Below are 9116 nucleotides of genomic sequence, written 5' to 3'. Positions count from 1 at the left end.
CTAGAAGGAAGGGGAGGAATGAGAGAGAGATACTGCACATCCACGAGAAAGCCACCCAGCAGATGGAGGTGAAGTAGGCGGGTTTGGGTCGGCACCCCCACTTGACATTGTCCACAGCGAAGCGTGACTCGTACATGAAGTTAAACGGGATGTACTTAATGCAGCACAGCGCGCACATGGACACGATGACCACGGCGGCCGTCCGATCCGTACAGTAGATGAGTCTCAGCTTCGGGCAGCAAATGCTGACAAAACGGTCAAAGGTGAAGGACACGGTTAACCAAACGGAATAGTCCACGGTGACGATCCGCAGATACACATTAGAAGGACAAACTGCGCTGAGGGAGAGGAAGGAGTTGGGGGCGTAGTAAATGTAGATTTCCCGGAGTAACACGTGGAAGATTATAACGAGAAGGTCGGAGATTGCCTTCGCCACCATGTAACGGGTGATTCCTCTGGAGAGCCCGCACTTTCCCCGGTAAAGGATCGCAGCCGTCAGCACGTTCGCTGAAGGAAGGACAAAAATGCAATGGAATTAATATTTGAATGGAACCACTAATTTAATGGAATTGAGATTGGGGTTGGAGGCTGCAAGAAATCATGAGGGGATCAGATACGATGAATGGGCAAGAGCCACGTGACATCGAGTTAAAGTGGAGAATAAATGGGCCAATGGGGGAAAACCTATTTTATTGAAGAGTCTTATTCCACGAGTCCGTTCTGGGTGGAATCGAGAGGACAGAACAGTGAAAGAATAAAGCGAAGGTCGGCGTGACATCCCAAGTCTGGTTCCAGCTCGCTGCCGCGCAAGTTTCTTGGGTTTACTAATAACCCCGGTTACATATTTAACTGTGTTCTTCACTTCCTGCCTGAACGTACTCTGGGTCATCCTATAGGTACACGCGTTGGCACACGGGCTGATGCGCAAGGGACCTATTTAATATGAAGTTTACCACAGGTGGGTTTAGGGAACGGACTGGCAGAGGAGGTATTTGAGATAGATAATAAAACAACATTTAAAACACATTTGGGCATATTCGAACGTTTTCGAGAAATATGAGCGAAACGCGTGCAAATGGGACGAGTGTGGATGGGCATCTTGAACGGCTTGAACACATTCGATCGAAAGTTCTGTTTCAGTGCTGCATTACTTTATGAATGATAACAATCGACGAGACGGATCACAAAAGTTGCTCAATTGGAGTTCAAAGCGTTCATTGTCGCACGTCATTCAATATTAATTTGCACAAGCAGAGTGATTTTATAATGTTCATTTAAAAGCAGCGTAATCATGTCGCCAGTCCCGAAATATTCGTGAAACTGCAACCAATCAGAAAATAAAACTGTTTCTTTGCACAACAAGAAAAAAAATTAAACATTCTGGAAATAGGGTTTAAGTCCAAGAACTCAATCTGACAAATGTTCACGCTTTAGCTCCAAGACTCATCTGCTGGACTGACGGTGACCACCAAAGATTGAAGAGATGATGTTTGATCTGAAATACCATCCCGTGATCTGCCCCTTTTCTGTTTTCTAGCACATACTATTTCAATTTCAGGTTTAATTTAACCACCTCAATTTCTCCTTCTGCGCTTTAAAAACATTTTTGTTTCGTTGTCAATCAAAATGGCAAGCAGGGAGAAAACGCAAACAGTTGGATAACTGAAATGGGAAAGTTATTGCTGAAAATACTCGGGCTGCATCAGACCGAGAGCGAGACAAGATGCAACATTTCGATTGAACTTGTTTTACGATGCAGTGAAGAGGATGGCTTTGGAGAGATGTAAGTGGTGCCTGCGTTGACAACCAACAAGGGAGCCCGAATAGACGGAAGCCGCTGTGCAGTCTGAGCAAGGGTGAAGGTTTATTACAGGCTGGTGATAGTGGAGGAGGACAGTACACAGAAGGCGGATTAAGGTTCCTTTACCTACAATCAGCGGCACCATCACCACGTTGGCCTTTTGTCTCACTTGGTCACTAACTTGTACCCCACACCCACCGCTCGGTAGCGCAGCGGTAGAGTTGCTGCTTTACAGCGAATGCAGCGCCGGAGACTCAGGTTCGATCCTGGCCTCGGGTGCTGCACTGTAAGGAGTTTGTACGTTCTCCCCGTGACCTGCGTGGGTTTTCTCCGAGATCTTCGGTTTCCTCCCACACTCCAAAGACGTACAGGTATGTAGGGTAATTGGCTGGGTAAATGTAAATGTAAATGTAAATGTAAAAATTGTCCCTAGTGGGTGTAGGATAGTGTTAATGTACGGGGATCGCTGGGCGGCACGGACTTGGAGGGCCGAAAAGGCCTGTTTCCGGCTGTATATATATATGATGATGATGAAGTCAACACTTAACTGGAAGCACGAATAACTGCAGACGTTGGAGTAGTTCACCCGGTCATGGGATCTGAAGAAAAATCCCGACCCGAAACGTCGGCTATCCATGTCCCGCAGACATGCTCCAGTACTTTATGATCCAATGTAATGTTCTCGGTCTTTTCGCAAACACTTCAATGCCTCCTTCTCCGACGCTACAGACCCGTGAGCCCCACATCCTTGAATTCTGACCTCTTGAAAAACTCGTCAGTTTAGTTATTCTAATATTCCGTTCTTTGGAGAGCCAAGTTCCCGTTTGTCCGCATTTACGACGCTGCTTTCATTCAACCCGCTGTCCAATCGTTGTACGTTTATCCGAATATCTTCTACTCTGTTGTCTGTCCATTTGATTGTGCATTGCGACGCTACTGCGATGCGTACTCCAGTGATTTGGCTGTACTGATCGGACTACAGTTTGTTGGTGATTGCAGGGGATTACTAAACAGACCGTCAGAGTACTCACACCCTTTAGAGTTGAATCAGACCAGCAACGCATTAAGCGACTCAATCACAGCTTACCAGGGATACCAAACGCCGCCAGGATCGGATAGGTGATTTCATTGACGTACAGAATTGCTGCCCGTCCCATCTGGAAGAGTCCCAATGTCGGCGATAAGTCCGGGGATCACAATTGAGCTACTTAGCGCGGTTCAGATGTTCATTTATACTCCCGCCAATTCTCCAGTGGGGTCCGGGGAATGACGGAACCCAAATATTAGTCACACTCTCTTGAACAAACACGTTTCTTTCCACACAATATGAAGTAATCTCACCTATCCCTCGGTGGATGAATGCTTAATGTAGAAAGTGTAGATTAATGTATCGCTCTCGATTCAAGTTACAACGTGAAGAGCCTTTGCCGGGTCAGGACTCACTTGGTTCACGTGGCGAACGGCACAGCTGATGTTGGAGGACGTTATCACATTCAAATCCGAAATATAACCCACCATTTATAACATGCGTATCCACAGAAAAGGGAACGGGATAAAAGACAATGGTCTGCTTAAATTGTATTTCTAATTCAAAGGTTAATAATCAGTATTGGAATTCAACGAATCAGAGCGTGAAAGTTACGCGGTGGGAGTAATGCCGCCCAAATCGAAGTTCGACTTCGAGACGTGTCACAGTCACCAATATATTTATTGTTCCTGGTAACATCGCCTGGTTAAAGCTATGTTTTGCCCATTTCAAGAAAAGGAGACACATTTTAGTTCAAAAGCAAAACAAACCCAATGTGGTAGGTTTGAAATAAAAATAGAGAATGACTAATACATATTCAGCTGATCGAGCACCATCTACACAGCGAAATGAGATTTCAAGTTGAATATTTTCCATTCTGTAAAAGGATAGTGAACTTTCTCCGTGCATGACGGGCCCGTTTCCAGGCTGCATCTCCAAACAAACAATACATAACACGGTCGTGATTCACTTTAGGAACTATTCTCTCGGCCTCCAGTTAGCGGTAAACGTTCCGTTGTACACGTTTGGAGAGAAGCTGCCAAGATGTACAGAAGTTCTCAGGGGGACTTGAAATATTGACTGGGAGAGTAAGAAAGTATGGGCCGAAGGTAGGACGACTATGTGACGCCTTCCATGAAGAAGGGAGTTGAGCGCGCATAACTGAAAGTGTTGTGCTCTGAGTCTTCTGCTCAAGGTTAAGCGACCCTAGTTTACGAGGTTTGTGAAACATGTTTAGGAATTCATTCTTCGGCGGTGTGTTTCTGGTCAACCAGGTAGGGTTGCTGCAAATGGTTCTGGGAAACAAGCCAAGGGGGGCGAGTGTCGCTGGAAGATGTGGAAGAGAGGTCAAATTGCAAAGGCGTATTTTATGGCGATGGAAAAGGGCATGTGGGTGCAAAGTAGAAAAAATAAGATAAAAAGCAGAATGGGGTAATTCGATCATCACATCCACGTTGGATCTTTCCGCTGCAATTTAGAAACGTGCCGATTTCAATGCAACGAGAAGAGGTGTGACTAAGGTTAATATGAATGTATGCTTGACGTGGGAAATAGCATTCGAACAGTGGAAAGCCTTCAAGACGAAATTATTTCAGAAAATCCTATTATCCCGCTCATAGAGTGATAGAAACAGAGTTGCACAGCAGGTAAACAGGCCTTTAGCCGCAGCGCACGCGCGCCCACCAAGCTTCCTTCGTAATAGCCACATTTACCTGTATTGGGGCCGCATCCTGCAATTTATTTCCTATCCTTGACACTCCCAATTGCCTTTTAAACGTTCTACTTGCATTTGCCTTTAACCCTTGCTCTGTCACCTATCTGTGCCCCTTATTAGTTTATATACCTTTATGAGATAACCCCTCAATCTCCAGCGCTCCAAGGAATAAAGTCAGAGACGGCAAAATCTCCCCTTATCCGTACTGCAGTCTCCCAAATGCTGCTTCGCCAACGTCTTCTACATCTGTAAGCTAACGTCCCAACTTCTTTACTCATTACAGCGATGAAGGCTAACGCACCATCAGCTCTCTTTCCCATCCTGTCTACCTGTGACTCCACTTATATGGAACTGTGTACCAGCGCTCTCGACCTCCCTGCTCTACAATACCCGCCAAGCCCCACATTTGTTGTGAAGGTCCAGTCGCCGTTTGCCATCGAAAACTACAACCCATCACACTATCTGCATCAATTTTCATCATCCATTCCTCAACCCACTTGTACATCTGATCAAGACCCTGCTGTAATTTCTGATAACCATTTTCACTGTCTGTTTTCGTGGCTTGATTGAGAAAACCCATAAGACCTTCCCTCAACCTCGTTCGCTCAAGGGAAAAATCGCAGTAATCAAATCTCCTTTTATAACTCAAGCACTCCACTCCAGGGTAAACCCTCCTGAATACTTCCACATCCTCTCTACTTTAATTTCATCATTCTTGGATTACGGCTGGACGTACTCAGGATATTGGAAAGCGCAAATGACTGAAGTGTTGGTGAGCAAACCTTCTGGGAGGAGCGATCACTATTCTAATAGCTTCATGATATTTATGGATAAAGACAGTGTGGGCCGACTGGTTAACTTGAACAATACATTGGTCAAGTGGCCTATTTGTCGGCAAAAGAACGGCCGGTCAGCGGGATGTTCTCAAATGTGTGGTGAAAAGTGTTCAGTACATTCATCATCCTGGTAGAGTGACGGGCGAATAGATGGGAATGTGGAAGATTGGATGGCAAGAGAAGTTGAGGCTCTGGCCAAGAATAAAGATGGGGACAGGTATACGAAGCTTGGACCAAGTGTATCCCACTGCAGGAGTTTTGGGAACTGAGGGGCATACTTAAGTAGGCCATGTTAACTATCGTAATCAGTCCTTGTCTTTCCAAATGCAGGTAGATCCTATGTCACAGTAACCTTGCCACCGCGGCTATGGATTAGTAGCCTTTGGATCACTGGATTGTCCTTCCAGTCGTTCTGAAATTATGGCATAATCTACCAATGGCCGCCATGGCCAGGGAAGACAAGAAAATATTCTTACTAATTCTTACTAATATTCATGTGTGCAACATCCACGGCCCTACCTTCATCAATCTCCTTTGTCACCTCCTCAAAAACTCAATCCCATTAGTGCAACATGACCAGCCGTGGGTACAAGGCCATGTTGTCTATCCCTAATTAGACAATTTCTTTTAAATGGGGGTAAATACTATCTCCACGAATCCTCTCAAATAGTTTCACTGCCAGTGGCATGTGGCTTCCTGGATTCTCTCTACTTCCTTTCTTGAATAAAAGAAGAGCATTGGCGACTCTCTCGTCCTCCGGGACATCACTTGCGGCTAGAGAATAAATAAACATCATCGCCAGGGCTCCGCAATGTCCTCTCTTGCCTCCCTCAATAACCCAGGAACGATCCAGTCGGGCCCTGGGACGTTATCCACTATAATGTTCTTCAAGCGCCTCAGCACCACCTCCATCTCAATCTCAAACTGCCTCAGCATATTTGTATGCTCTGCACTGACATCACTTTCTTCCAAGTCCTCAGTGAATAGAGATGCAAAGTATTCATTAAGTACCTCACCACACGCATAGATTCCCTTCCTTATCTTTGTGCGATGCTGCCATTTCCATTGCAACCCTCTTCTTTTTAACGTACGTATTTGGATTTTTATTCAATCCGCCGAAATGTACACAACATTTCTTGGTCCTGACCCTTCTAATTGCCCGCTTGGTCGTTCACCTACTCGGTTCATATCCACGTAAGTCCCGTCTGATGACACAGTCTTAAACTGGACATAAGTAGAATGCTATGAGGATGCAGGGTGACTTGGACAGGTTGTGTGAGTGGGCAGATGCATGGCAGATGCAGGTTAATGTGGACAAATGTGAGGTTATCCACTTTGGTGGTAAGAACAGAAAGGCAGATTATTATCTGAATGGTGTCAAGTCAGGAAATGGGGAAGGACAAAGAGATCTGGGTGTCCTTGTTCATCAGTCACTTAAAGTTAGTATGCAGGTACAGCAGGCAGTGAAGAAAGCTAATGGCATGTTTTATCCTTTATGACAAGAGGAGTTGAGTATAAGAGCAAAGAGGTCCTTCTGCAGTTGTACAGGGCCCTAGTGAGAACGCGTCTGGAGTACTGTGTGCTGTTTTGGTCTCCAAATTTGAGTAAGGACATTTTTGCTATTGAGGGAGTGCAGCGTAGGTTCACTGGGTTAATTGCCGGAATGGCGGGACTGTCGTATGTTGAAAGACTTGAGCGACTAGGCTTGTATACACTGGAATTTAGAAGGATGAGAGGGGTCTTATTGAAACTTATAAGATTATTAAGGGATTGGGCACGTTAGAGGCAGGAAACATGCTCCCAGTGTTGGGGCGTCCAGAACCAGAGGCCACAGTTTAAGAATGAGGGGTCGACCATTTAGAACGGAGACGGGGAAAAACTGTTTTAGTCAGAGAATTGTAAATCTGTGGAATTCGCTGCCTCGGAAGGCAGTGGAGGCCAATTCTCTGGATGATTTCAAGAGAGAGCTAGATAGAGCTCTTAATGATAACGGTGTCAGGGGGTATGGGGAGAAGGCAGGAACGGGGTACTGATTGTGAATGGTCAGCCATAATCACATTAAATGGCGGTGTTGGCTCGATGGACCGAATGGCCTACTGCATCTATTGTCTATTGTCTATTGTCTATAAGCTTCCTTTTCATCCGGGCGTAGGGGACGACCTCCTTGGTCAGCCACGGTTCCCTTAGTTTGCCATCCTGATCCCTGATCCTTACTGGAACATGCCGATCCTGCACTTTGATCAGCTGGCCTTTAAAATACTCTCACATGACATCTGCGCCTTTACCCAATAACAACGGATCACTATCTACCGTCCCTGGCTCCTGCATAATGGTTCCGTCCAAGAACCCGACAGTCCTTGCAGGTGAGGCAGAGGTAATCTTGCATCTCCTGCAACCTCATCTACTGTATCCGCTGTTCCAGGTGTGAACTCCTATTTATCGGCGAGACCAAGCGCAGGCTCGGCGATCGTTTCGCTGAACACCTCCGCTCAGTACGCCTAGACCTACATGATCTCCGGGTTGCTAAACTCTTTAACTCCCCCTTCCATTCCCATACTCCCCTTTATGTCCTGAGCCTGCTCCACTGTCAGAGTGAGGCATAACGCAGATTGTAGGAACTGCCCCTTATATTTCGCTTGGGCAGCTTACAATCCATCGGTATGAAAGTTGACTGCTCTCACATCATAACTCGTCCTATCCCTCTCTGTCCATCCCCCGCCCCCCCCCCCAATCCTAGTTCTCCGACCAGTATGACTGTCCTCATGATTATATTATACATAATATGCCTCGTTGTCTGCTTCCCATTGCAAACAATGATCCATTTTATATTTTCGTTGAACCACGTCGCCTTTGACCTCTCGTTTTCACACCTTACCATTCCATGTATCTCCTTTCCCTCTCCACTGAGCCCCATTCTGAATTATCTCGACCCGAAACGTCATCGTTTCCTTCCATCCAGAGATGCTGCCTGTCCCGCTGAGTTATCCCGCATTTTATGTATATCTTTAGTGACATTGTATTCTACCTTGCCCCAATTAACTACTTTCCCATAACACCCGGATCCGTCCCTCTGCAAAACAACGTTCCACCGGACTCAGCTTAAAATAGAACTTGCTCCGCACATCTATTCTAACTCTTCATAAACCGAGAATGGATTATATGTAATATGATTCCAGAAGAACTGGGAGAGGTTCTCAGATTCACTGATTTTAATACAATGTCATTTTCTCCCAATATATTGACGTTAATATGTACATTAATCAATGCTAATAGTTCAATTTCACAACTGCGGGCAATCAGATCCAGGAAATATGACACAAAGGACCGTGGATAAATGTTTCAGACACCCGTTACAGCGAACAGTTCAACATCATGAAGACAGCGGGACAGGAAGCCGGAGATGTGCTCGGGTTGTGTTGCCCGTAAAGACCCGGAAACTGCTGAAACAATGAACATTAAACAGATTCAGTTGAGGTGGTGGGGGGAGAGATGGGGTGGGGTGGTGGGGTTGGATTGGCAGTTGGATGGACAAAGGGCTGAGATGAAAAGAAAAAAGGTTTAAGCGACGGAGATGAGGGCAGATGAGACGTAAAATATCAGTCCAGAGCAAGGACTATAATTGGGAGGTGACGGTGGTGGGGGTGGGGGTGGGGGTGGGGGGAGGCGGTATGGGAAAGGAATACACTGCTTAGTTGCACAGATGTTCAGTTCAGCTCAGTTTAGTCTATTGCCACGAGT

Source organism: Rhinoraja longicauda, chromosome 19, assembly GCF_053455715.1.
Source record: "Rhinoraja longicauda isolate Sanriku21f chromosome 19, sRhiLon1.1, whole genome shotgun sequence".
NCBI lineage: Eukaryota > Metazoa > Chordata > Chondrichthyes > Rajiformes > Arhynchobatidae > Rhinoraja > Rhinoraja longicauda.
The sequence above is the reverse complement of the archived record's forward strand: the minus strand, read 5'-3'. Positions refer to the sequence as shown.